Source organism: Hyla sarda, chromosome 6, assembly GCF_029499605.1.
Source record: "Hyla sarda isolate aHylSar1 chromosome 6, aHylSar1.hap1, whole genome shotgun sequence".
Lineage (NCBI taxonomy): Eukaryota > Metazoa > Chordata > Amphibia > Anura > Hylidae > Hyla > Hyla sarda.
The window spans coordinates 292,538,120-292,563,465 of record NC_079194.1 but is presented as its reverse complement, the minus strand read 5'-3'; the positions used below and the strand labels follow the sequence as shown (position 1 = coordinate 292,563,465).

The following is a 25,346-nucleotide window of genomic DNA, read 5'->3' as shown; positions in this document are numbered from 1 at the left end:
AATACGCTGCGGATGCAATGTGTGTGACCCAACCCTTTTTAACAACAGCAATCTCAAGAAAGCTGCAGTGTAAAGTATGGCGTACGCACATATTAAAAGCAAAGCAGAGCGGAGTTGGAATCTCTTTTTAATTTTTCTTTTTTTTAAATTAAGGAAACAGTCATCAAGCAGCTGCTGACGGATCTGTAATTCACTTTACGTGTTTAGTACTTTGTGTACATAATGGTGTCGTGCCATGGATGGATAGTTCATCTGATGGGCTTATTATTACCCCTGCTGCCCTATTTATTAAAGGGGTATTCCGGGTTTATACATCTTATCCCCTATCCAAAGGATAGGGTATAAGATGTATGATCGCATGGGTCTCGCCGCTGGGGACCCCCGCGATCTCGGTGCAGCCCCCGGCATTCTGCTTCCGAGACTGGAACGTGACGCCATGCCCCCTCCATTCATTCCTATGGGAGGGGGCGTGGCATGAATGGAGGGGCCGTGGCGTGATGTCACTAGGGGGCGTGGCAGTGACATCACAACCCCCCCACCAAAAAAAAATAGGGATAGCCAATGAATAAATGGCAATTCTGGAATTGGTTATTGGTCATTTATTTATTTTATTTCACAATTTATAATGTTATATTTTATTGCCATGTTATATACCAAATATATATACAAATAAATATATGTATGTATACCGTGTATACTGGGTATGTGTATATATATATTTATTTATTTTTATTTATTTATTTATATTTATATATATATATATATATATATATATTTTAGACATAGAAATAAATAAATATAGCAATAAATAAATATAGAAATAAATAAAGCCTTCAGCTGCCATACAATAGGGCAGTGTTTCCCAACCAGGGTGCCTCCAGCAGTTTCAAATCTACAACTCCAGCACGCTGGGGGTTGTAGTTTTGCAACAGTTGGAGGCACCCTGGTTACCAAATACATATATATATATATATATATATATATATATATATATATATATACATACATAGATAGATAGATGTATGTATACTGTGTATGTGTGTATATATATATATATATATATATATATATATATATAATTTTTATTTTATTTATATATTTATTTATTTATTTATTTACATTATATATATATACATATATATATATATTTATTTAGATAGAGAAGTAAATAAATAAATAAATATATAAATAAGTAAAGCTTTTAGCTACCATACAATAGAGCAGTGTTTCCCAACCAGGGTGCCTCCAGCAGTTGCAAAACTACAACTCTCAGCATGCTCGGACAGCCTTTGACTGTCCGGGCATGCTGGGGGTTGTAGTTTTGCAACAGCTGGTGGCACCCTGGTTGGGAAACACTACAATAGGGAAACATAAATAGTTCTCTTCCTGTATCCAGCAGCAGCTGAAAGGTTCACTGGCCGGGATCAGAGTTCTCTCAGACTCCAGCCACCGCAGGCAGGTGCCGGATGTATAACACAGCATACCGAACAGGTTTGGCCCCTGAGCCCACATCTGCTGTAAATGTATGGCTTTAAGGGGGTATGGCTTTTTTTTTAATCAACTGGTGCCAGAAAGTTAAACAGATTTGTAAATTACTTCTATTAATAAACCTTAATACTTCCAGTACTTATTAGCTGCTGAATACTACAGAGGAAATTCTTTTCTTTTTGGAACACAGAGCTCTCTGCTGACATCACGAGCACAGTGCTCTCTGCTGACACCTCTGTCCATTTTAGGAACTGTCCAGAGCAGCATATGTTTTCTATGGGCATTTTCTCCTACTCTGGACAGTTCTTAAAATGGACAGAGGTGTCAGCAGAGAGCACTGTGGTCATGATGTCAGCAGAGAGCTCTGTGTTCCAAAAAGTAAAGAATTTACTCTGTAGTATTCAGCAGCTAATGAGTAATGGAAGGATTAAGATTTTTTAATAGAAGTAATTTACAAATCTGTTGATAAAAAAAAGAAAAAGTTTTCCACCGGAGTACCCCTTTAAGGGGTTAATGTATTTATCAGTGTATTTTTATGTTGATATGTTTATAAAGCAAGCCATAGACGTTCGCATGTAAAGAATAAACCGAAAAAATACGGCATCATGAGATGAGGTCACAGCGGGATACCTACTTGCTGACAGTTTCCTTGTGGTACCAGATTAGGCTAAAATGGTAACAAAGTATCTGTGACGTCTGCGGAGCCATTGGGATCAAAGGTAAAAAGCCTTATTATACACCGCCACCTTATAATAAAACCGCGAGCAGAGGCACGGAGCGAGCAGCAGGCCCCTTTAAATCACGGCCGCCATATGTCTTTAAATCATCGGAATGCTTTCTGGACGGAGAGACGCGCTTCCATAAATGTTTACGGACCATAAAATGCTTCAATACCATTTTAAGCTACTTATGTTTTTGCCCCGATACAAGGAATCATGTCTATTATTGCTGGGCCCCGGCCATGTACAACATCTGCGCGGACCGGTCACGTGACCCGATCCGGTTTGTGTTTAACTACTTGTTTGCCAGAAATTCCCTGGCACCCCCTATAGTTAACGTGTCACTTCAGTTGGAGTATAAAGGGGGCGAGTTGGAGCGGCAGCGATCTCAGTCTTAAGACTCCTATCTTAAATTGGCAAATCCGAATATATAAGACCCTGGGGGAAGTGCTGATACTGGCCAAGGAACGGCGGAGTATCAACTTTCCCAGCATTCCCATTGTTTTTATGGGTTCAGGAAGTCTCGTTTGAAGGAGATGGAGAGAGAAAAGCCTTTTAAAGTCAATTGCTGTGTCGCAGCTACTTTGACGGGGTCGCCTGGATAGAAATTCCATTTTCAGGTATCCTATGGGGAATTCTAAATTAATGGGGTGGGTGGGGGCCGATTCGGGACCCTCATCTGTTTGCCAGACTGTACAGCACCTACAATGAGCATCTTTAACTCTGGAGGACCCAACATGCCGAAGTATTACAAAAACAATAACAACTGTGTAATACTTCACTTCTCCTGCGGAGGCACTGTAGGGAAACCTAACTGCCAGGTTATCTTATGTCAGAGTACCAGTCCAACAAAAAAGGAATTAGCATTACAGGAATTAAATTTAGCACCATGCTATTTAGTAATATACAAAATAAAATAGCTCCAAATTGATATCTACCAGCATTCCCTGCTTGTTCGGTGTCTGTGCAGAGGTGACGTGCAATCTTAACAAAACACACATTGTACTGTCATGTTGATATAGGATTCAAAACTACCCCTGAATTATGGGAGCATAACTAACTCTGACAACAAACTTACTAACTGTTTCAAATTACAAACAGCAGAATAGTGAGTGCAGCTCTGGAGTATAATACAGGATATAACTCAGGATCAGTACAGGATAAGTAATGTAATGTATGTACACAGTGACCTCACCAGCAGAATAGTGAGTGCAGCTCTGGAGTATAATACAGGATATAACTCAGGATCAGTACAGGATATGTAATGTAATGTATGTACACAGTGACCCCACCAGCAGAATAGTGAGTACAGCTCTGGAGTATAATACAGGATATAACTCAGGATCAGTACAGGATAAGTAATGTAATGTATGTACACAGTGACCTCACCAGCAGAATAGTGAGTACAGCTCTGGAGTATAATACAGGATATAACTCAGGATCAGTATAGGATAAGTGTCACGATGCCGGCTGGCAGGTAGTGGATCCTCTGTGCCAGAGAGGGATTGGCGTGGACCGTGCTAGTGGATCGGTTCTAAGTCACTACTGGTTTTCACCAGAGCCCGCCGCAAAGCGGGATGGTCTTGCTGCGGCGGTAGTGACCAGGTCGTATCCACTAGCAACGGCTCAACCTCTCTGACTGCTGAAGATAGGCGCGGTACAAGGGAGTAGACAGAAGCAAGGTCGGACGTAGCAGAAGGTCGGGGCAGGCAGCAAGGATCGTAGTCGGGGGCAACGGCAGGAGGTCTGGAACACAGGCTAGGAACACACAAGGAAACGCTTTCACTGGCACAATGGCAACAAGATCCGGCGAGGGAGTGAAGGGGAAGTGAAGTATAAATAGGGAGTGCACAGGTGAACACACTAATTGGAACCACTGCGCCAATCAGCGGCGCAGTGGCCCTTTAAATCGCAGAGACCCGGCGCGCGCGCGCCCTAGGGAGCGGGGCCGCGCGCGCCGGGACAGGACAGACGGAGAGCGAGTCAGGTACGGGAGCCGGGGTGCGCATCGCGAGCGGGCGCTACCCGCATCGCGAATCGCATCCCGGCTGGAGACGGTATCGCAGCGCACCGGGTCAGTGGAGCTGCCCGGAGCGCTGCGGTAGCGAGAGAGAAGCGAGCGCTCCGGGGAGGAGCGGGGACCCGGAGCGCTCGGCGTAACAGTACCCCCCCCCTTGGGTCTCCCCCTCTTCTTAGAGCCTGAGAACCTGAGGAGCAGACTTTTGTCTAGGATGTTGTCCTCAGGTTCCCAGGATCTCTCTTCAGGTCCACAGCCCTCCCAATCCACCAAAAAGAACTTTTTTCCTCTGATCGTCTTGGAGGCCAGTATCTCTTTCACCGAGAAGACGTCAGAAGAACCGGAGACAGGAGTGGGAGAAACTAACTTGGGAGAGAAACGGTTGATGATGAGTGGTTTAAGAAGAGAGACATGAAAGGCATTAGGAATACGGAGAGAAGGAGGAAGAAGAAGTTTGTAAGAGACAGGATTAATTTGGCACAAGACTTTGAAAGGACCAAGATAGCGTGGACCCAGTTTGTAACTGGGGACACGAAAGCGGACATATTTAGCGGAGAGCCATACCTTGTCTCCGGGAGCAAAAATGGGGGGAGCTCTTCTTTTCTTATCGGCAAACTTTTTCATGCGAGATGAAGCCTGTAAAAGAGAATCTTGGGTCTCTTTCCATATGGTGGAAAGATCATGAGTCACTTCATCTACAGCGGGCAAACCAGAGGGCAAGGGAGTAGGGAGGGGGGGAAGAGGGTGACGGCCGTACACCACGAAAAATGGGGATTTGGAGGAAGATTCAGAGACTCTAAAGTTATACGAGAATTCGGCCCATGGTAGAAGATCTGCCCAATCATCCTGGCGGGAGGAAACAAAATGTCGTAAATAATCACCCAAGACCTGGTTAATTCTTTCTACTTGTCCATTGGATTGAGGATGATATGCAGAAGAAAAGTTTAATTTAATCTTGAGTTGTTTACAGAGAGCCCTCCAGAATTTTGACACGAATTGGACGCCTCTATCCGAGACTATCTGTGTGGGCAACCCGTGAAGACGAAAAATGTGTACAAAAAATTGTTTAGCCAACTGAGGCGCTGAAGGAAGACCAGGGAGAGGGATGAAATGTGCCATCTTGGAGAATCGATCAACGACCACCCAAACAACAGTGTTGCCACGGGATGGGGGTAGGTCTGTAATAAAATCCATACCAATCAGAGACCAAGGCTGTTCAGGGACAGGCAGAGGATGAAGAAAACCAGCGGGCTTCTGGCGAGGAGTCTTATCCCGGGCACAGACAGTGCAGGCTCGCACAAAGTCCACGACATCTGTCTCCAGAGTCGGCCACCAATAGAAGCGAGAGATGAGTTGCACAGATTTCTTGATGCCTGCATGACCTGCGAGATGGGAGGAGTGACCCCATTTGAGGATTCCGAGGCGTTGGCGTGGAGAGACGAAGGTCTTTCCTGGAGGAGTTTGCCTGATGGAGGCTGGAGAAGTGGAAATCAGGCAGTCAGGAGGAATGATGTGTTGCGGAGAGAGTTCAACTTCCGAGGCATCCGAGGAACGAGAGAGAGCATCGGCCCTAATGTTCTTATCGGCAGGCCGAAAGTGAATTTCAAAGTTAAATCGGGCAAAGAACAGAGACCACCTGGCCTGGCGAGGATTCAGCCGTTGGGCAGACTGGAGATAGGAGAGGTTCTTGTGATCGGTGTAAATAATAACTGGAAATCTTGATCCCTCCAACAGATGCCTCCATTCCTCAAGTGCTAATTTAATGGCTAGAAGCTCTCGATCCCCGATGGAGTAGTTCCTCTCCGCCGGAGAGAAGGTCCTAGAAAAAAAACCACAAGTAACAGCATGCCCGGAAGAATTTTTTTGTAGAAGGACCGCTCCAGCTCCTACAGAGGAGGCATCAACCTCCAATAGGAAGGGTTTAGATGGGTCAGGTCTGGAGAGCACGGGAGCCGAAGAAAAGGCAGACTTGAGCCGTTTAAAGGCGTCTTCCGCTTGAGGAGGCCAAGACTTGGGATTGGCATTTTTTTTGGTTAAAGCCACGATAGGGGCCACAACGGTAGAAAAATGTGGAATAAATTGCCTGTAATAATTGGCGAACCCCAAAAAACGTTGGATAGCACGGAGTCCGGAGGGGCGTGGCCAATCTAAGACGGCAGAGAGTTTGTCTGGATCCATTTGTAGTCCCTGGCCAGAGACCAAGTATCCTAGGAAAGGAAGAGATTGACATTCAAACAGACATTTCTCTATCTTGGCATAAAGTTGATTGTCACGAAGTCTCTGAAGAACCATACGGACATGCTGGCGGTGTTCTTCTAGATTGGCAGAAAAAATCAGGATATCGTCCAGATATACAACAACACAGGAGTATAAGAGATCACGAAAAATTTCATTAACAAAGTCTTGGAAGACGGCAGGGGCGTTGCACAGGCCAAAGGGCATGACCAGATACTCAAAGTGTCCATCTCTAGTGTTAAATGCCGTTTTCCATTCATCCCCCTCTCTGATGCGGATGAGATTATAAGCACCTCTTAAGTCCAGTTTAGTAAAGATGTGGGCACCTTGGAGGCGATCAAAGAGTTCAGAGATGAGGGGTAGGGGGTAGCGGTTCTTTACCGTGATTTTATTAAGACCGCGGTAGTCAATGCAAGGACGTAGAGAGCCATCTTTTTTGGACACAAAGAAAAATCCGGCTCCGGCAGGAGAGGAGGATTTACGGATAAAGCCTTTTTTTAAATTTTCCTGGATGTACTCCGACATAGCAAGAGTCTCTGGGGCGGACAGAGGATAGATTCTGCCCCGGGGTGGAGTAGTGCCCGGGAGGAGGTCAATAGGACAATCATAAGGCCTGTGAGGAGGTAGAGTCTCAGCTTGTTTTTTGCAAAAAACATCCGCAAAGTCCATATAGGCCTTAGGGAGACCGGTTACAGGGGGAACCACAGAGTCACGGCAAGGGGTACTGGGAACCGGCTTTAGGCAGTCCTTGAAACAAGAGGGCCCCCAACTCTTGATCTCCCCAGTGGACCAATCCAGGGTTGGGGAATGGAGTTGAAGCCAGGGTAGTCCAAGGAGGATTTCGGAAGTGCAATTGGGGAGGACCAAAAATTCAATCTTCTCGTGATGAGGTCCGATGCACATTAGAAGGGGCTCCGTGCGGAAACGTATGGTACAGTCCAATCTTTCATTGTTTACACAATTGATGTAGAGGGGTCTGGCGAGACTGGTCACTGGGATGTTGAACCTGTTGACGAGAGAGGCCAAAATAAAATTTCCTGCAGATCCGGAATCCAAGAAGGCCATAGTAGAGAAGGATAAGGCAGAGGCAGATATCCGCACAGGCACAGTAAGACGTGGAGAAGCAGAGTAGACATCAAGGACTGTCTCACCTTTGTGCGGAGTCAGCGTACGTCTTTCCAGGCGGGGAGGACGGATAGGACAATCCTTCAGGAAGTGTTCGGTACTGGCACAGTACAGGCAGAGATTCTCCATGCGGCGTCGTGTCCTCTCTTGAGGTGTCAGGCGAGACCGGTCGACCTGCATAGCCTCCACGGCGGGAGGCACAGGAACGGATTGCAGGGGACCAGAGGAGAGAGGAGCCGGGGAGAAAAAACGCCTTGTGCGAACAAAGTCCATATCCTGGCGGAGCTCCTGACGCCTTTCGGAAAAACGCATGTCAATGCGAGTGGCAAGATGGATGAGTTCATGTAGGTTAGCAGGGATTTCTCGTGCGGCCAGAACATCTTTAATGTTGCTGGATAGGCCTTTTTTTAAAGGTCGCGCAGAGGGCCTCATTATTCCAGGATAATTCTGAAGCAAGAGTACGGAATTGTACGGCGTACTCGCCAACGGAAGAATTACCCTGGACCAGGTTCAACAGGGCAGTCTCAGCAGAAGAGGCTCGGGCAGGTTCCTCAAAGACACTTCGAATTTCCGAGAAGAAGGAGTGTATAGAGGCAGTGATGGGATCATTGCGGTCCCAGAGCGGTGTGGCCCATGACAGAGCTTTTCCAGACAGAAGGCTGACTACGAAAGCCACCTTAGACCTTTCAGTAGGAAACTGGTCCGACATCATCTCCAAGTGCAGGGAACATTGGGAAAGAAAGCCACGGCAGAATTTAGAGTCCTCATCAAATTTATCCGGCAAGGATAGTCGTAGACCAGAAGCGGCCACTCGCTGCGGAGGAGGTGCAGGAGCTGGCGGAGGAGATGATTGCTGAAGCTGTGGTAGTAGCTGCTGTAGCATCACGGTCAGTTGAGACAGCTGTTGGCCTTGTTGCTCTATCTGTTGTGACTGCTGGGCGACCACCGTGGTGAGGTCGGCGACAACTGGCAGAGGAACTTCAGCGGGATCCATGGCCGGATCTACTGTCACGATGCCGGCTGGCAGGTAGTGGATCCTCTGTGCCAGAGAGGGATTGGCGTGGACCGTGCTAGTGGATCGGTTCTAAGTCACTACTGGTTTTCACCAGAGCCCGCCGCAAAGCGGGATGGTCTTGCTGCGGCGGTAGTGACCAGGTCGTATCCACTAGCAACGGCTCAACCTCTCTGACTGCTGAAGATAGGCGCGGTACAAGGGAGTAGACAGAAGCAAGGTCGGACGTAGCAGAAGGTCGGGGCAGGCAGCAAGGATCGTAGTCGGGGGCAACGGCAGGAGGTCTGGAACACAGGCTAGGAACACACAAGGAAACGCTTTCACTGGCACAATGGCAACAAGATCCGGCGAGGGAGTGAAGGGGAAGTGAAGTATAAATAGGGAGTGCACAGGTGAACACACTAATTGGAACCACTGCGCCAATCAGCGGCACAGTGGCCCTTTAAATCGCAGAGACCCGGCGCGCGCGCGCCCTAGGGAGCGGGGCCGCGCGCGCCGGGACAGGACAGACGGAGAGCGAGTCAGGTACGGGAGCCGGGGTGCGCATCGCGAGCGGGCGCTACCCGCATCGCGAATCGCATCCCGGCTGGAGACGGTATCGCAGCGCACCGGGTCAGTGGAGCTGCCCGGAGCGCTGCGGTAGCGAGAGAGAAGCGAGCGCTCCGGGGAGGAGCGGGGACCCGGAGCGCTCGGCGTAACAATAAGTAATGTAATGTATGTACACAGTGACCTCACCAGCAGAATAGTGAGTACAGCTCTGGAGTATAATACAGGATATAACTCAGGATCAGTATAGGATAAGTAATGTAATGTAAAGACCTGCACTATCCATTATCTATAACAGGGCCCAAACCAGTTAAGTGCCATTTACAATACTGGTGTTTTCTTATGTGATGAAGGGGCCAGGAAGCTGCTTCCATCTCTTCACTCCCTATAGCAGTGGTCTTCAACCTGCGGACCTCCAGATGTTGCAAAACTACAACTCCCAGCATGCCCGGACAGCCAACGGCTGTCCGGGCATGCTGGGAGTTGTAGTTTTGCAACATCTGGAGGTCCGCAGGTTGGAGACCACTGCCCTATAGCTTTGCTCCTAAGAACCGTAGATGCTGCTTTCCACTTCCCCAGGAATCCCAGGGGCTACATCTCCATATTCCTGTGACTCCAGAGTAGAATTCCGGTGCCAGTGTGTCAGCTTGAAGCGCTGTCCATTACATCGAGAGCTCGTAACTTATCCAAAGAACAGACTGAGCGCTGCCAGGAATCCATGTGTAAAGAATAGATAGGTCTGGAACATCTCTGGGAATTCGTCTTAAAACAAAGGATTTCTTTCCAGGAGCTCGGGAGGCTTCATTCACTTCCACAAAAACTAACACATGTCACTGTGCTGCTGCGGGGTGCCAACTGTCAGGAAATTTATTAACAGTCAGTAAAGAAAAATAAGCCAAATATCCTCCCATCAGCTAGAAGTCAGGACCTCGGCAGAGCTATAATAATAGTGAGGTGTGATTATGGGCTGTGGAGCCATGACTGACACTTAGTGGTGTGCGGCTGCGCGACTATTGCCAAAGGGATTGCGCAGGTTCTATTAAATTATGATTAGGGTTAGAGTTCACGCACAGCTTTTTTGCTTTTTTTGCGGTAGAAGTGGATCCAAAGGAATTTTACAATACAATGGAAGGACGTACGTTCATGGTGAGTTAGGTCGTGTTCACACTACGAGATTCGCTTGATTTCAATAGGAGTTCCGCTGCTCTGTTCACACCTTGTGTTGTCCCAGCACAGGATGTCGTCCTGTGGGCTGAAGATTGCCTCAGGTATCTTTGCTGCTACTGTGCTGGACCCACTACTCCATCTTGTATTTTGTTGTAGTGCACTGTGTTGTGCGGTGGTAATTTATGCTACTGTACCTTTAAAGGGGTACTCCGCCCCTAGACATCTTATCCCTTATCCAAAGGATAGGGGATAAGATGTCTGATCGCGGGGGTCCCGCCGCTGGGGACCCCCGCGTTCTCCCTGCGGCACCTGGCGTTCGTCACACCCCCTCCCATAGGTTTGCCTTGAGAGGGTGTGGTCGTGATGTAACGAGCGGGGCATGACCATGACATTACGAGCCTCCGCCCTGCATTGCCAGTCATCTAGCACAGAGCAAAGTTTGCTCCATACACCGGATGTCTGGGGTGCCGCAGCCGAGATCGTGGGGGTCCCCAGCCGCAGGACCCCCGTGATCAGACATCTTATCCCCCATCCTTTGGATAGGTGTTAAGATGTATTGGGGGCAGAGTACTCCTTTAATGGAATGTGGCAGAGTGAACCAGGTGACCCTGATGCCCCAATGGGAGCCCCCAACTTTGGCCTTTATGTAGTGTAGGGGGGAGGAGCTGTTCAGTTTAGTTCAGTCAGTGAGGAGATGCAGTTCAGTGCAGTGTGGAGAAGTGTGTGAAGAAGTCAGAGGAGTGTGAAGAAGTGTGTGAAGAAGTCAGAGGAGTGTGGAGAAGTGTGTGAAGAAGTCAGAGGAGTGTGGAGAAGTGTGTGAAGAGGTCAGAGGAGTGTGTAGAAGTGTGTGAAGAGGTCAGATGAGTGTGGAGAAGTGTGTGAAGAAGTCAGATGAGTGTGGAGAAGTGTGTGAAGAAGTCAGAGGAGTGTGGAGAAGTGTGTGAAGAAGTCAGAGGAGTGTGGAGAAGTGTGTGAAGAGGTCAGAGGAGTGTGTAGAAGTGTGTGAAGAGGTCAGATGAGTGTGGAGAAGTGTGTGAAGAAGTCAGATGAGTGTGGAGAAGTGTGTGAAGAAGTCAGAGGAGTGTGGAGAAGTGTGTGAAGAAGTCAGAGGAGTGTGGAGAAGTGTGTGAAGAGGTCAGAGGAGTGTGGAGAAGTGTGTGAAGAGGTCAGATGAGTGTGGAGAAGTGTGTGAAGAAGTCAGATGAGTGTGGAGAAGTGTGTGAAGAAGTCAGAGGAGTGTGGAGAAGTGTGTGAAGAAGTCAGAGGAGTGTGGAGAAGTGTGTGAAGAAGTCAGAGGAGTGTGGAGAAGTGTGTGAAGAAGTCAGAGGAGGCCTAAGGAGATGTAAACTCTCAAATATGCAGCCAAGCCAGTCTCAGGACCCTCCCTCGCTTAGAAGAAAGTCAAAGCCTAGCGGTGAGCATAAAATTCTGGGACAAAAACATTTCCGTCAGTCACAACAAAGTCTCTAAATTCAGCGTGGGCTGTCTTTTATCTCAAATCTGCAGTCCCAGCGACTACAAGTCCCAGCAAGGTGATAGGCTTTCCAGGATCATTTTGCACATCCCTCTGCACTAAAGTCTATACTGTGACGGATTTAACAACTCCTGCCTCAGTAAAGATAGTCATCCGGCAATTTACAGATTGGCACCAATCCTGGCAATTTAGGTGCCTAAAAAAAACAAGCTCGGTAATTTTAGTGTCAAAACCCAGAAATGACAGTATATTTTACTATGTCCCCCATTGTTTTCAATGGGATTCTGCTGCACCGTGCACACGGCGGAATTTAGGTGGCGGAAACATCTGCTGTGGAAATTCCAAATCTGGACTCTGCAGAAAGAATTGACCTGTCTATTCTTTCTGCAGAACCCTCTCGGAAATGCATTGCCGTCTATGGAGATAACGCATCTTCGAGCAGTCCTAGCATCGGCAGTCCTAGCATCGGCATGCTGTGAATGGAGCCAAGTTGTAATACCACACACAACCTGGGGACAGACGTGGGTCTGTTTTTGAAAGAAATTAGGTCTGTTTTTCTGTAAATAACCCCTTTAACACTGTATTGATTGGGGAGAGAGGAAGCGCTATGCAAGTACTGATTATAGATAACATGCCCTCAGCATGGTGGTTAGGCCTAGCTATCTGGGAGCAGCAATGCATGCTGGGACCTTTTCTTCACCAGTAGTCAGTAAAGCATACCTTAAGGGGGTACTCCCCCTTTTTTTTTTGTTTATCAACTGGTGCCAGAAAGTTAAGCAGATTTGTAAATGACTTTTATTTAAAAATATTAATCCTTCCAGTACTTATCAGCTGCTTTATGCTTCAGAGGAAGTTCTTTTCTTTTTTAATTTTCTTTCTGTCTGACCACAGTGCTCTCTGCTGACACCTCTGTCCATTTTAGGAACTGTCCAGAGTAGGAGCAAATCCCCATAACAAATCTATCCTGCTCTGGACAGTTCCTGACATGCACAGAGGTGTCAGCAGAGAGCACTGTGGTCAGACAGAAAGGAAATTCAAAAAGAAAAGAACTTCCTCTGGAACATACAGCAGCTGATAAGTACTGGAAGGATTAAGATTTTTAAATAGAAGTCATTTAAAAATCTGTTTAACTTTTTGGCACCAGTTGATTTAAAAAAATGTTTTCCAGGAGAGTACCCCTTTAAGCCCCCATCATATTTCTCCCATGAGTCAGTGGTGGCCGCATTAAGCGCCTTCCGCTCTCAGGTTCAAAATCACTAACAGGAAACCACGGTCTGGGGCGGGCGGGTACGGCAGCTGGCGCGCTCAGAGACACTTTCACAGACACCTACAAAACGGAGAAAGGAGAGCGCTGATAAAACTGAAGTGCGGCTTTATAAACCCCGACTGCTGCGTTACCCCAAACCGCCCCGACGCTGCCAAAGAAAATATCCTGAATTTTTATTTAGCCGGAGATAAAAGGGATTTCGCTGTCACTTCTAATACGCGCCGAGCAGTAATTCCGCAGCCCACACGTTGTACGCACAGTAGTCACATCATCACCTCCTCCTGGGGGGAAATGGCTGCGATAATAAACCTAATTCGACAAATCAGCCGCTATATACGTCTCTAATTCTGTCCATTGCCGACTGCAAGGTGAATGTGTGATACTATCTGCTGAGCCTGAGTATCTAAGCCTATCTTATGTGATACAGTGATGCTGGAGGAGTTAAAGGGGTACTCCGGTGGAAAACTTTTATTTATTTTTTTATCAACTGGTGCCAGAAAGTTAAACAGATTTGCAAATTACTTCTATTAAAAAAATCTTAATCCTTCCAGGATTAATTAGCTGCTGAATACTACACAGGAAATTATTTTCTTTTTGGAACACAGTGCTCTCTGCTGACATCTCTGTCCATTTTAAGAAATGTCCAGAGTAGGAGAAAATCCCCATAGCAGACATACGCTGCTCTGGACAGTTCCTAAAATGGACAGAGATGTCAGCAGAGAGCACTGTGCTCGTGATGTCAGAAGAGAGCTCTGTGTTCCAAAAAGAAAAGAATTTCCTCTGTAGTATTCAGCAGGAAGGATTAAGATTTTTAGAAGTAATTTACAAATCTGTTTAACTTTCTGGCACCAGTTGATTTAAGGCAGCTAATAAGTCCTGGAAGGATTAAGATTTTTTCATAGAAGTAATTTACAAATCTGTTTAACTTTCTGGCACCAGTTGATTTAAAAAAATATATATAAAAAATAAGTTTTCCACCGGAGTACCCCTTTAAACAGATTTGTAAATTACTTCTATTAAAAATGACTTCTATTAAAAAAATAATAATCTTTACCCTTCCAGTACTTTTTAGCAGCTGTATGCTACAGAGGAAATTCTTTTCTTTTTGAATTTCTTTTTTTTGTCTTGTTCACAGTGCTCTCTGCTGACACCTCTGTCCGTGTCAGGAACTGTCCAGAGCAGCATAGGTTTTTCTATGGGGATTTTCTCCTGCTCTGGACAGTTCCTGAGGTGTCAGCAGAGAGCACTGTGGACAAGACAAAAAAGAAATTAAAAAAGAAAAGAATTTCCTCTGTAGCTTACAGCTGCTAAAAAGTACTGAAAGGGTAAAGATTCTTTTTAATTAGAAGTCATTTACAAATCTGTTGAACTTTCTGGCACCAGTTGATTTTTAAAAATAATGTTTTCCATCGGAGTACCCCTTTAAGTCTGTCAGTATGTATGATACTGTCTGCTGAATTTCTGTATTTAAGCCAGTGTTTCCCAACCAGGGTGCCTCCAGCTGTTGCAAATTGACAACTCCCACCAAAACTTGCAAAACTACAACTCCCAGCAAGCCCAGACAGCCGAAGGCTGTCTGGGCATGCTGGGAATTGTAGTTTTGCAACAGCTGGAGGCACACTGGTTGGAAAACACTGATCTAAGCAAATTGTTCGTGAAACTGAGTATAAAAGCCTATCTAAGCTGAGTATCTAAGCATATTATGTATAACACTGTCTGTGGGCAATGGTATCTCAGCCTATCATGTGGGATATTGTCTGCTGAGATGAGTTGTTTACATTTTGAGTATCTAATCCTTTCTTGCATAATGATGTGTTGCAGAGTTGTGTATCTAAGCAGATCAAAAGTGATACTTTCTGCTGAGATGATTATTTAGGCATAGGACGTGGGATACATTCTGTCTATCTAAGCCTATCTATCGTGTATGATACTGTCTGTGAGCACTTGTATCTCAGCCTGCTGAAATGAGTATTTAAACAAATGATGTGTGATACTTTCATTGTATCTAAACCTATCATAAAAAATACTGTCTGTGAGCCCTTGTATCCAAGCCTACCATGTGTGATAGTGTCTGATGAGTATTTAGGCATATTATGTGTGATACTCTCTGTGTATCTAATCCCATCATGTAGGATACTGTCTGCGAGCCCTTGTATCTCAGCCCATAATATGTGATAGCGTCTGCAGTTATGCGTGCTACTTTCTTTGTATCTAAGCCTTTCTTTCATAATGCTGGGCCGCAGAGCTGTGTGTCTGAGCCAATCATATGTGTATCTAATCTTATCACATGTGTGCAGAGTTGCTGTATCTAAGCCTAAAACATGTGGGTCGGGGTTTTTAATCATAGCATGCTGGGAGTTGTAGTTTTGCAACAGCTGGAGGCACACTGGTTGGAAAACACTGATCTAAGCAAATTGTTGCTGAAACTGAGTATCTAAGCCTATCTCAAACTGAGTATAAAAGCCTATCTAAGCTGAGTATCTAAGCCTATTATGTATAATACTGTCTGCGAGCCCTTGTATCTCTGCCTATCGTGTGTTATATTGTCTGCTGAGATGAGTTATAATGGATATTATGCTTAAAGGGGTACTCCCATGGAAAAAGTTTATTTATTATTATTTTTTTAAATCAACTGGTGCCAGAAAGTTAAACAGATTTGTAAATTACTTCTATTAAAAAAATATTAATACTTCCAGTACTTTTAAGCTGCTGAATACTAGACAAAAAATGGTTTTCATTTTGGAACACAGAGCTCTCTGCTGACATCAGGACACAGTGCTCTCTGCTGACATCTCTGTCCATTTTAAGAACTGTCCAGAGTAGGAGAAAATCCCCATAGCGAATATATACTGCTCTGGACAATTCCTAAAATGGACAGAGAAGTCAGCAGAGAGCACTGTGGTCATGATGTCAGTAGAGAGCACCGTGTTCCAAAAAGAAAACCACTTACTCTGTAGTATTCAGCAGCTAATAAGTACTGGAACGATTAAGATTTTTTAATAGAAGTAATTTACAAATCTGTTTAACTTTCTGGCACCAGTTGATTAAAAAAAAAAGTTTCCCACAGGAGTACCCCTTAAACACTTTTTGTGTATCTAAGCCTTTCTTGCATAATGCTGTGCTGCAGAGCTGTGTATCTGAGCCGATCATGAGTGACAACATGTGACATGATACTGTCTAATGAGCTGTGTATCTAAGCCAATCAGGTATGATACACTCTGTGAGGCATTCTTTGTAAGTCCATCATATTTAAAACTGAGCTGTTTAGCCATGTATCCGAGCCATTTAGGCATGATACTGTGTCACTGAGCAGTGTATCTAAGCCAGTCATGTATTATACTGTTTGCCTGTGTTTTATTTGTGATTCTGTTTAGACTTGGCGTATCTAAGCCAAGGGTGATCTCACATGGAGTGCAGAGGTAACAGTAGCACCCGGGCCTTGTTGCATTGGAGCCCTAAACCCATCATGTGTGACAAAGCCTATTCAAGCATTGTATCTAAGCCTATATCTGCTGAGCTGTGTATCCAAGCCTATCGTATGTGATACATATGGTAAACCTAAGCATCAAATGCGTGACACTGTGTCAGAGAACGTCACCGCACTACTCCCCCCATCATGTAATGTCAGTGAACGATGAAATCATCTCCGGGTCATGAATCTGTCCTTGTTGCCGATAACAACCAATCACAGCTCAGCTTTCATTTCATAAACAGCTCTGGTAAAATGAAAGCTGAGCTGTGAATGGTTGCTAGGGGCAACAAGGACAGTGTTGATAAATCTTCAGGCTTCTTACTCGGTGTGGAGGCCCTTATCCTATAGAGCGGCCATACTAAATGATACTATATATTTTCATCATTTACGATGGAATACTATACATTACCATAATATACTATTTAACGCTTAACATTACCATAATAATACTATATTATAGTAGAAGGAAATATTGAATCGACCAGATCACCTCCTTGTAGACACTATGAATAGGAGGATCTCCAGATGATTAGGAACAGGGATCCACTTGGTGTGAACAGGTCCATAAGGAAAAACTGTGTGGAGCGCGAATATTTCATATATGCGAAAATTCACAAATATCGGCACTTCCAGAGGACACTGATCCCTCCCTTCTTTTAGCTTGTGGGCCAATGAGAAGGATGCAAATACAGTTGTCAGAGGTTAGAAACATCCATAGCAACCAATAGCAAAGTACCGTATTTTTCGCCGTATAAGACGCACTTTTTCTTCCCCAAAACTTGGGGGGAAAAGTAGGTGCGTCTTATACGGCGAATACACACCTATCGCGGCGGTCCCTGCGGCCATCAACGGCCGGGACCCGCGGCTAATACAGGACATCACCGATCGCGCTGATGCCCTGTATTAACCCTTCAGACGCGGCGATCAAAGCTGACCGCCGCGTCTGAAGGGAAAGTGACACTAACCCGGCTGTTCAGTCGGGCTGTTCGGGACCGCCGCGATTTCAACGGTCCCGAACAGCCCGACTGAATAGCCGGGTTAGTGCTTACAGGACACCGGGAGGGACCTTACCTGCCTCCTCGGTGTCTTCTCCGTTCAGGGATCCCCTGTATGGCCGGCGCTCTCCTTCCTCATCATCACGTACGTGCGTCGGCATGCGTAACGACGGCGACGGAGAGCGAGGATACCCGGCCGGCAGCAGAGACGTTCCGGAGAGACGGGGACGCGGCGACAGCGATGGAGCGACATCCAGGGCAGCGGTGACGGGTCCGGAGCGGCGGGGACACGTGAGTATTACCTCCTATGCAGTGGTCTTCAATCTGTGGACCTCCAGATGTTGCAAAACTACAACTCCCAGCATGCCCGGACAGCCAACGGCTGTCCGGGCATGCTGGGACTTGTAGTTTTGCAACATCTGGAGGTCCGCAGGTTGAAGACCACTATTGGGTTCAAAATCTTTCTTTTTTTTAGATTTTGCACCTATAAATTGGGTGCGTCTTATACGCCGGTGCGTCCTATAGGGCGAAAAATACGGTAATTAGTTGAAAGACATAACCGCGCATGCGCACTTTGCACGTTTCATTAAGTATTCGTCCATACATTCGCGAAATATCGCAAATTCGAATATGGCTTATGCCGCTCATCACTAGTGAAATCCACTTCGGAATCAATGGCCTCAATGATACGAAATTTAGTCTAGCGCAGATTTGGCCCCCCGTCCTGACATTTACGGTCTCGCACCTTCATACTGAGCACTTTTTTGAGTGCAGTCACAAGGTGAGGATCTGTCACCACGTCGTCTTATCTGCCGTCAGATACCTGTTTTATTGCGGTCATTGGGGGCCGGCTACCTTTCTGCTTTCTTCCCAGGCCGCCTGTCTGTCTCCGGGTAGAATTCAAAGTCTTTTGCTATCGGTCAGGAAGGGTCTCAAAGAGCAGAGTTATGGCCCTGGGAGCAGGTTATCACCACGCGGGCCCCTGCTTCAGCTCAGCTCTGTCACTCTACTCTTTGAGGTTAATGCATCCTTATTTACAGCTGCACTGCAGGGATCTAACAGCCGCTACCTTAAAGGGGATCTTCACCTATAGGAAGAAGAGCTCCCAGTGGTTATCATGGCTGGAGACGTCTCCATATGTGACCCCGACACATAGCACTGGGCAGATTTTCCCTCTATCTATTGGGTATAAATCTTAGAAGAAAGGTCCACATCTGCAGCAATAAGAGATAATTCGACGGCTATAGATGAACCCCGCCTGTGTGTGTGGTATCCCAGTACGGGATGATTTCCCCCCGTATTGTTCTCCTGTCCTGTCAGGCAGAGTCCCTGCATGTCCCCAGTGTCCCCCTTATAGTTCACCATGTTGTACATAGGTTTTGTATATATTATGAACTGTTGCTTTAATGTTTGGATCACATGATTGTTACCCAGGAGGCACTAGTGACCAGGTGACCCCCCCCCAAGTGACCTATGGGCTCCTTGCACAGCCCCCTATATAACCAGGGGAGGGGCTGCAGTCTCTCTCTCTTGTTCCTGAGGTCCAGTGCAGACGTCTCAGTGTTTGTGTCCGGAGCATTGGAGGCCTCAAGCCTAAAGTTTGCAGCCACCTGTCAATTACAAGTAATCCAAAGTCATCTAATCGTCAGTCATCAAGTCAGACAAGTCAAGTCTACTGTCTAGTCACCGTGGCCTGCACTAAAGTCAGTCTAACTACTGCAAGTCCCAGCAAGCCTGCGAGGTCCCCCCTGTGTCACTGGTCACCTCCTCGGGCCCTGGCTGTACTGCTGTACTGCATAGACTGTGTCATCAACTTGGCGTTGGTGTCTTCATTGCCCCCGTGCCTAGCCCAGGACCAGCGGTATTACCTTCAGGTGGTTAAGGCTCAACCACGCCCTGGCGTCACGGCAAGAAGGGGTTAATAAGATCTGTTCCTTGGGTTATAACATCTACCCTGCACCTCACACCCCGACGCCACATGTGCAAGTATCTATATGGTATCAAGGTTCCTTTGAGGTTAGAGGAATTCTCCTGGGCCTCCTTCCTAGTCATAGTGTCATTAAAGGGGTACTCCATCAGAAAACATTTTATCCCCTAATCCAAAGGATAGGGAATAGGATGTCCAATCGTGGGGCCCCCGCAACCTCCGTTGCGGCACCCCAGTCATCCGGTGCACAGAGCAAACTCCGCTCTGTGCCGGATGACTGGCGACTACAGCTGCCATGCACCATCCATTCATGTCTATGGGAGGGGGCGTGACGGCTACTACGTAGCCGTCACGCCCACTCCCATAGACATGAATGGAGGGGGCCCGTGATCGGACATCTTATCTCCTATCCTTTGGATAGGGGATAAGATGTTTTCCGGTGGAGTACCCCTTTAAGAGCAGTTTAACTACCAGAGACGATTATCCACAGGATAGAAGATCCAACTTCTGGGACCTTGAAATCAATAATCTTCAGCACCTCTATAGACAAAAAAAAGGAGGAGCGGTAGAATTATTTTAAGCTAGGGGTGGTCCCAGCAGTCAGGTCTATGACGGTAAGGCCTTGTGCACACTGAGTATTTTGACGTGGATTCCGCTTCGAAATCCACATGAAAAACGTATGAAATCCCCATCAAAGTTCATACCTGAAATGAATGAACTTGGAATTATCAGGTCAAATCTCAGTGCGTTTTCTTATCATTCAAGTCAATGGGGCTTTGAAAATCTGCATAAAATTTTTTGTCAAAATCCCACTTTTTTTGATGCTCATTTTGCAGCTGCATCTGCAGTTTTGATGTCTTACGTTTATTATGTCTGTCTGACCTTTTTTTAAAAAAAATGTAAACTTATTTGATAAAAAAAAAAAATTAATCACGCTTTTTTTTCCATTTGCATATAAAATTCGTATTCGTATTTGTTTCCGCCTGGACTATAGAGATGGATTTTAGCACCAATACAGTTTAAAGTGTGATGTCCCAGTATGGGATATAGTGCCGTACAGTACTTAGGCCCTGTCAGGTTGAGTCCTTCTGTGTCCTAGGGGCCCTCCTGCAGGGTCTCCCCCCATAGTGTTATATGTATTATGTATAAAGGACTTTGAGGAACTTTGAGTTAATCACATGATACTATTGTCACATGTTCAAGTCACATATTGTGTTACCCAGAGAGCACCAGCTAACCAGGTGACCTGCAGTTTGACCTATGGGCTCCTTGCTCAGCCCCCCTTTATATATGAGGGAGGTACTACAATCTCTCTCTTAGATCCTGAGGTCAAGTTCAGTCCAGACGTCTCAGATCCAGTGTCCAGCACATCTGGAGGCCTCAAGCCTAAATTACAGCCACAAGTCAGTAAGTCATCTCTGTCTGCTGTCACTATCTACAGTCAGGTCTATTATAGTCAGCGTGGCTGTCCTAAAGTCTGTCAAAGTCACTGCAAGTCCCAGCAAGCTGCAATGTCCCCTGTGTTACTGGTCACCTCTCTGGGATCCTGGCCTAGCTGTAAAGACTATTACCATCTGTTTACCTCAGTAAAGCTACCGTTAACCCTAACCTGGTATAGGACTCTTATTTGCCCTGCCGAACTAGGACTAGCGGTGCTACCTTCGGGTGGTAAACCACGCCCTGGCGTCACGAACATTTAGGGGTTAATACCATCTGCCCCTGGGCTACAACATCTGCCCCATACACCTCACCTCACACCCGTTGCCCACCACAAAACATTATAGGTAAAGGGTGCATCGAAGCGCTGGGTAAGCAGGGTCAACCCTAGGGATGTGCACCCTCTGCGGTCATACAAGAAACCAGAAGGATAGTCTGGAACCTAATGCTTGTGTCCTGACCAAATCATATTATCGTTGTATAATAGTTTGATATGTTACATTACATTTATTTGTATGGAGCTGTTATTTGGTTACTGTACGTTGGTACCATTCGAGCACTACATGTGTGTGTCCCTGCTAGATAGGCACTGTATTTGTGGGTTTGTGTGTTTTTGTTGGTTGTGGCACCGTAAAGTATGTTTATTAATACATCTGTATAGAATTATTATTTGGCCACTATACAACACTTATAATAAGGCACCGTCCTTCAGGAACATGTGGGAACTAAGTTCCTGCACTTTTTTTTTTTACAGCAAGAATACCGTTCCCATTAGCAGGACCAGCCCTTTAGTGGAAGAGTTCCCACATTTTTTTTCCCTCCAGGACTTGGTCCCAGACTGTACGGTAATATAATGTGTGCACAGTAAACCACATGGGTTGGGGGGGGGGGGGGGGGGGGGGTACTACCCTGCAGGATCTAACGCTCAGATCTTTATTAGAGCTGGAGATTAGACTACATGTAAAGTTTAATGTAAATTTTTTTATTTTAGATATTTTAGCGCAGATTTACTAATTCTATGTACTACTAGAAAGTCTAAGCGTGCTTCAGATTCCGGGATACATTTGCTTCCCCTTTAGATTTTATACATTGTTATACAAACTATTTGTTGGCTTTACATTGCATCAGTATTGTATGTTAAAATATTTTTTGCAGTGCACTTTGCCTTGTTCTAAGCCACTCCCCCTTGTCACACTACACCCCCTTGTGGTAAGCCACACCCACTTGTCACATTACATCCCCTTATGGTAAGCCACTCCCACTTGTCACACGACATCCCCTTGTGGTAAACCACACCCACTTGTCACATTACATCCCCTTGTGGTAAGCCACTCCCACTTGAACATCTCTGCTTACCAAAAAACGTATCCCCGATCTGCAGGAGAGGGGATACGTTTTAGATCGCCGGGACACCCCCTTGTCACACTACATCCCCTTGTGGTAAGCCACTCCCCCTCGTCACACTACATCCCCTTGTGGTAAGCCACTCCCCCTTATCGCACTACATCCCCTTATGGTAAGCCACTCCCACTTGTCACATGACATCCCGTTGTGGTAAGCCACTCCCCCTTGTCATACTACATCAACTTGTGGTAAACCACACCCACTTGTCACATTACATCCCCTTATGGTAAGCCACTCCCACTTGAACATCTCTGCTTACCAAAAAACGTATCCCCTATCTGCAGGAGAGGGGATACGTTTTAGATTGCCAGGACACCCCCTTGTCACGCTACATCCCCTTGTGGTAAGCCACTCCCCCTTGCCACACTACATCCCCTTGTAGTAAGCCCCTCCCCCTTATCGCACTACATCCCCTTGTGGTGAGCCACCCCCCCTTGTCACGCTACATCCCCTTGTGGTAAGCCACTCCCCCTTATCGCTCTACATGCCCTTATGGTAAGCCACTCCCACTTGTCACACGGCATCCCGTTGTGGTAAGCCACTCCCCCATGTCACACTACATCCCCTTATAGTAAGCCACCCCGCCTTATCGCACTACATCCCCTTGTGGTAAGCCACCCCCCCTTGTCACACTACATCCCCTTGTGGTAAGCCACCCCGCCTTATCGCACTACATCCCCTTGTGGTAAGCCACCCCCCCTTGTCACACTACATCCCCTTGTGGTAAGCCACTCCCCCATGTCACACTACATGCCCTTATGGTAAGCCACACCCACTTGAACATCTCTGCTTACCAAAAAACGTATCCCCGACCCGCAGGAGAGGGGATACGACCCCCCCCCCCCCCCGGAAATCTCCTACACTGGCCCCTGCTGTCGCCAAGAGCGGGCATGCCAATCCCCCCAAAGCCGTGGCCGACACCCCCTCCATATATACCTATGGGACAGCCAGACGACTATCTTCGGCTCTCCCTTCGTGCGACGGTCACGACGCTCCATTCCCACCGTTCTGACCCCCTGCAATCTAAAACGTATCCCCTATCCTGCGCATAGTGGATACGTTTTTAGGCATGATACTTCTCCTTTAATGAGCATAAACTGAAGAATTTGGGTCCCAATACAAAATCTATAACAAGGCTTCTTAAAGGGGTACTCCAGTGGAAAACATTATTTATTTTTTTTTAATCAACTGGTGCCAGAAAGTTAAACAGATTTGTAAATGACTTCAATAAAAAAATCTTTACCCTTCCAGTACTTTTTAGCGGCTGTATGCTACAGAGGAAATTATTTTTATTTTTTTTATTTTTGTTTTGTTTTGACCACAGTGCTCTCTGCTGACACCTGATGCCCGTATTAGGAACTGTCCAGAGCAGGAGAAAATCCCCATAGCAAAGCTAAGCTGCTCTGGACAGTTCCTGACTCGGACAGAGGTGTCAGTAGAGAGCACTGTGGACATGAGAAAAAAGAAATTCAAAAAGAAAAGAATTTCCTTTGTAGCATACAGCTACTAAAAAGTACTGGAAGGATTAAGATTTTTTAATAGAAGTCATTTACAAATCTGTTTAACTTTCTGGCACCAGTTCATAAAAAAAATTTTTTTTTACCCCTTTAAGTACCTGGTGCCATTTCTAATGCCATTTCTTATGTGGTAGAGGGGGCATTGGATCCTGTCAGGTGCAAATCTCCAAACGGCGGACCTCCAGCTGTTGCAAAACTACAACTCCCAGCATGCCCGGACAGCCAACGGCTGTCCGGGCATGCTGGGAGATGTAGTTTTGAAACAGTTTAAGGAACACTGCCCTATAGCGCCAACCTTTATATACAGGACCAAGGCTGGTGCAAGGATTTTTGCCACCCTAGGCAAAAGCTAATTTTGCCGCCCCCTTGACTCCGCCCATTGGCCTGTCCGTTGACACACCCCAATTTACTACTGGGGTGACACACTATAACAAACCTCCTTCTCATGCTGCTGGCTGAGCGAGTGGTTCGGATGCTGGTTGTCTAACTTTCCTGCGGCAGGCAGAGCGGCGCCCCCCACCAAGAGTGCGCTCTAGGCAGCGGCCTATTTTGCCTATAGGCAGAGCCGGCCCTGTACAGGATCTACATGGAGTCTGCACATAGGGGGGAGATTTATCAAAACCCGTCCAGAGGAAAAGTTGCCCAGTTGCCCATAGCAACCAATCAGATCGCTGCTTTCATTTTGCAGAGGCCTTGTTAAAAATGAAAGAAGCGATCTGATTGGTTGCTATGGGCAACTGGGCAGCTTTTCCTCTGGACAGGATTTGATAAATCTCCCCCATAGACCTCACCTTCTGACAGGTCCCCCCAGCACTGACGGGATTAGTCAAATCCTTCCCGGCTCTGTGCAACCATACATCTCTCTCCATTTGTGATCCGCGAGGCCGTAATGAATCAGTACCACCATATGAGCTGACGATCTAATGTGCGGCTGTGGGTGTAAGAAGATAAAATGACTTTCAGGGGTCACATAAAGTTGAGTTGTGAAATCTCCCTTCTAAACCCCAGAGCTGAGGGAGCATTTGATTCCTATGACCTTTGACCCCCTGGCTCATCCAACATGAGGTTGAGTGGGATCTCAGAGCGCTGACAAGATTGCTTCGAGTGCCCCCCCCCCCCTCTAAGGAAAGGCGGTCAAAGGCAAGGAATTCCACTGATCACAGATTCGGGGGTCTCGGAGGATTCATATTTCTGTATCTAGAAAATGTTGTTTGTGCAACCGGATAGAAGAAAAAAAAAAAAAAAAAAGAATTATTGACCCCACCGGTCCCCCAAGCGCCATACTGATAGATCCCATGTCAAGAGAAAACCGCGCAATGGCGAGAATAGGAGTTTTGGATGGACTGGCCCTTTAAGAAGAGTTTCCTCTTTAGGAAATTGAATTAGGGTCCTGTCCGTTATTTAGGCCTTGTTGAGAGTAGTAGTGTTCCATGCGTAGAGCAACTACGTACTACTCCCAGCCCAAGGCTGTCTAGGCATGCTGGGAGTTGTAGTTTTGCTACAGCTGGAGGCACACTGGTTGGGAAATACTAGCATAGAGTATA

The 25,346-nt window shown here is 46.5% G+C and overlaps 1 protein-coding gene and 1 long non-coding RNA gene across 6 annotated transcripts in view; one reads left to right on the top strand and one right to left on the bottom strand.

Annotated features, from left to right (window-relative positions):
- ALX4 (ALX homeobox 4) overlaps positions 1–25,346 on the top strand; it is a 122,534-nt gene that overhangs the window by 61,628 nt on the left and 35,560 nt on the right. The gene's annotated exons all lie outside the window — the stretch shown is intronic.
- The window catches only part of LOC130277262 (uncharacterized), an 87,236-nt gene that overhangs the window by 36,833 nt on the left and 25,057 nt on the right, over positions 1–25,346 (bottom strand). The window contains exon 1 of one of the 3 annotated variants that reach the window (XR_008845413.1): positions 24,239–24,421. The exons of 1 other annotated variant lie outside the window; for it this stretch is intronic. This is a non-coding gene — a long non-coding RNA (uncharacterized LOC130277262). Of the gene's footprint in view, positions 1–18,340; positions 18,488–24,238; positions 24,422–25,346 lie in introns of those variants that run through there. One more of the 3 variants, XR_008845415.1, reaches the window with a different exon arrangement.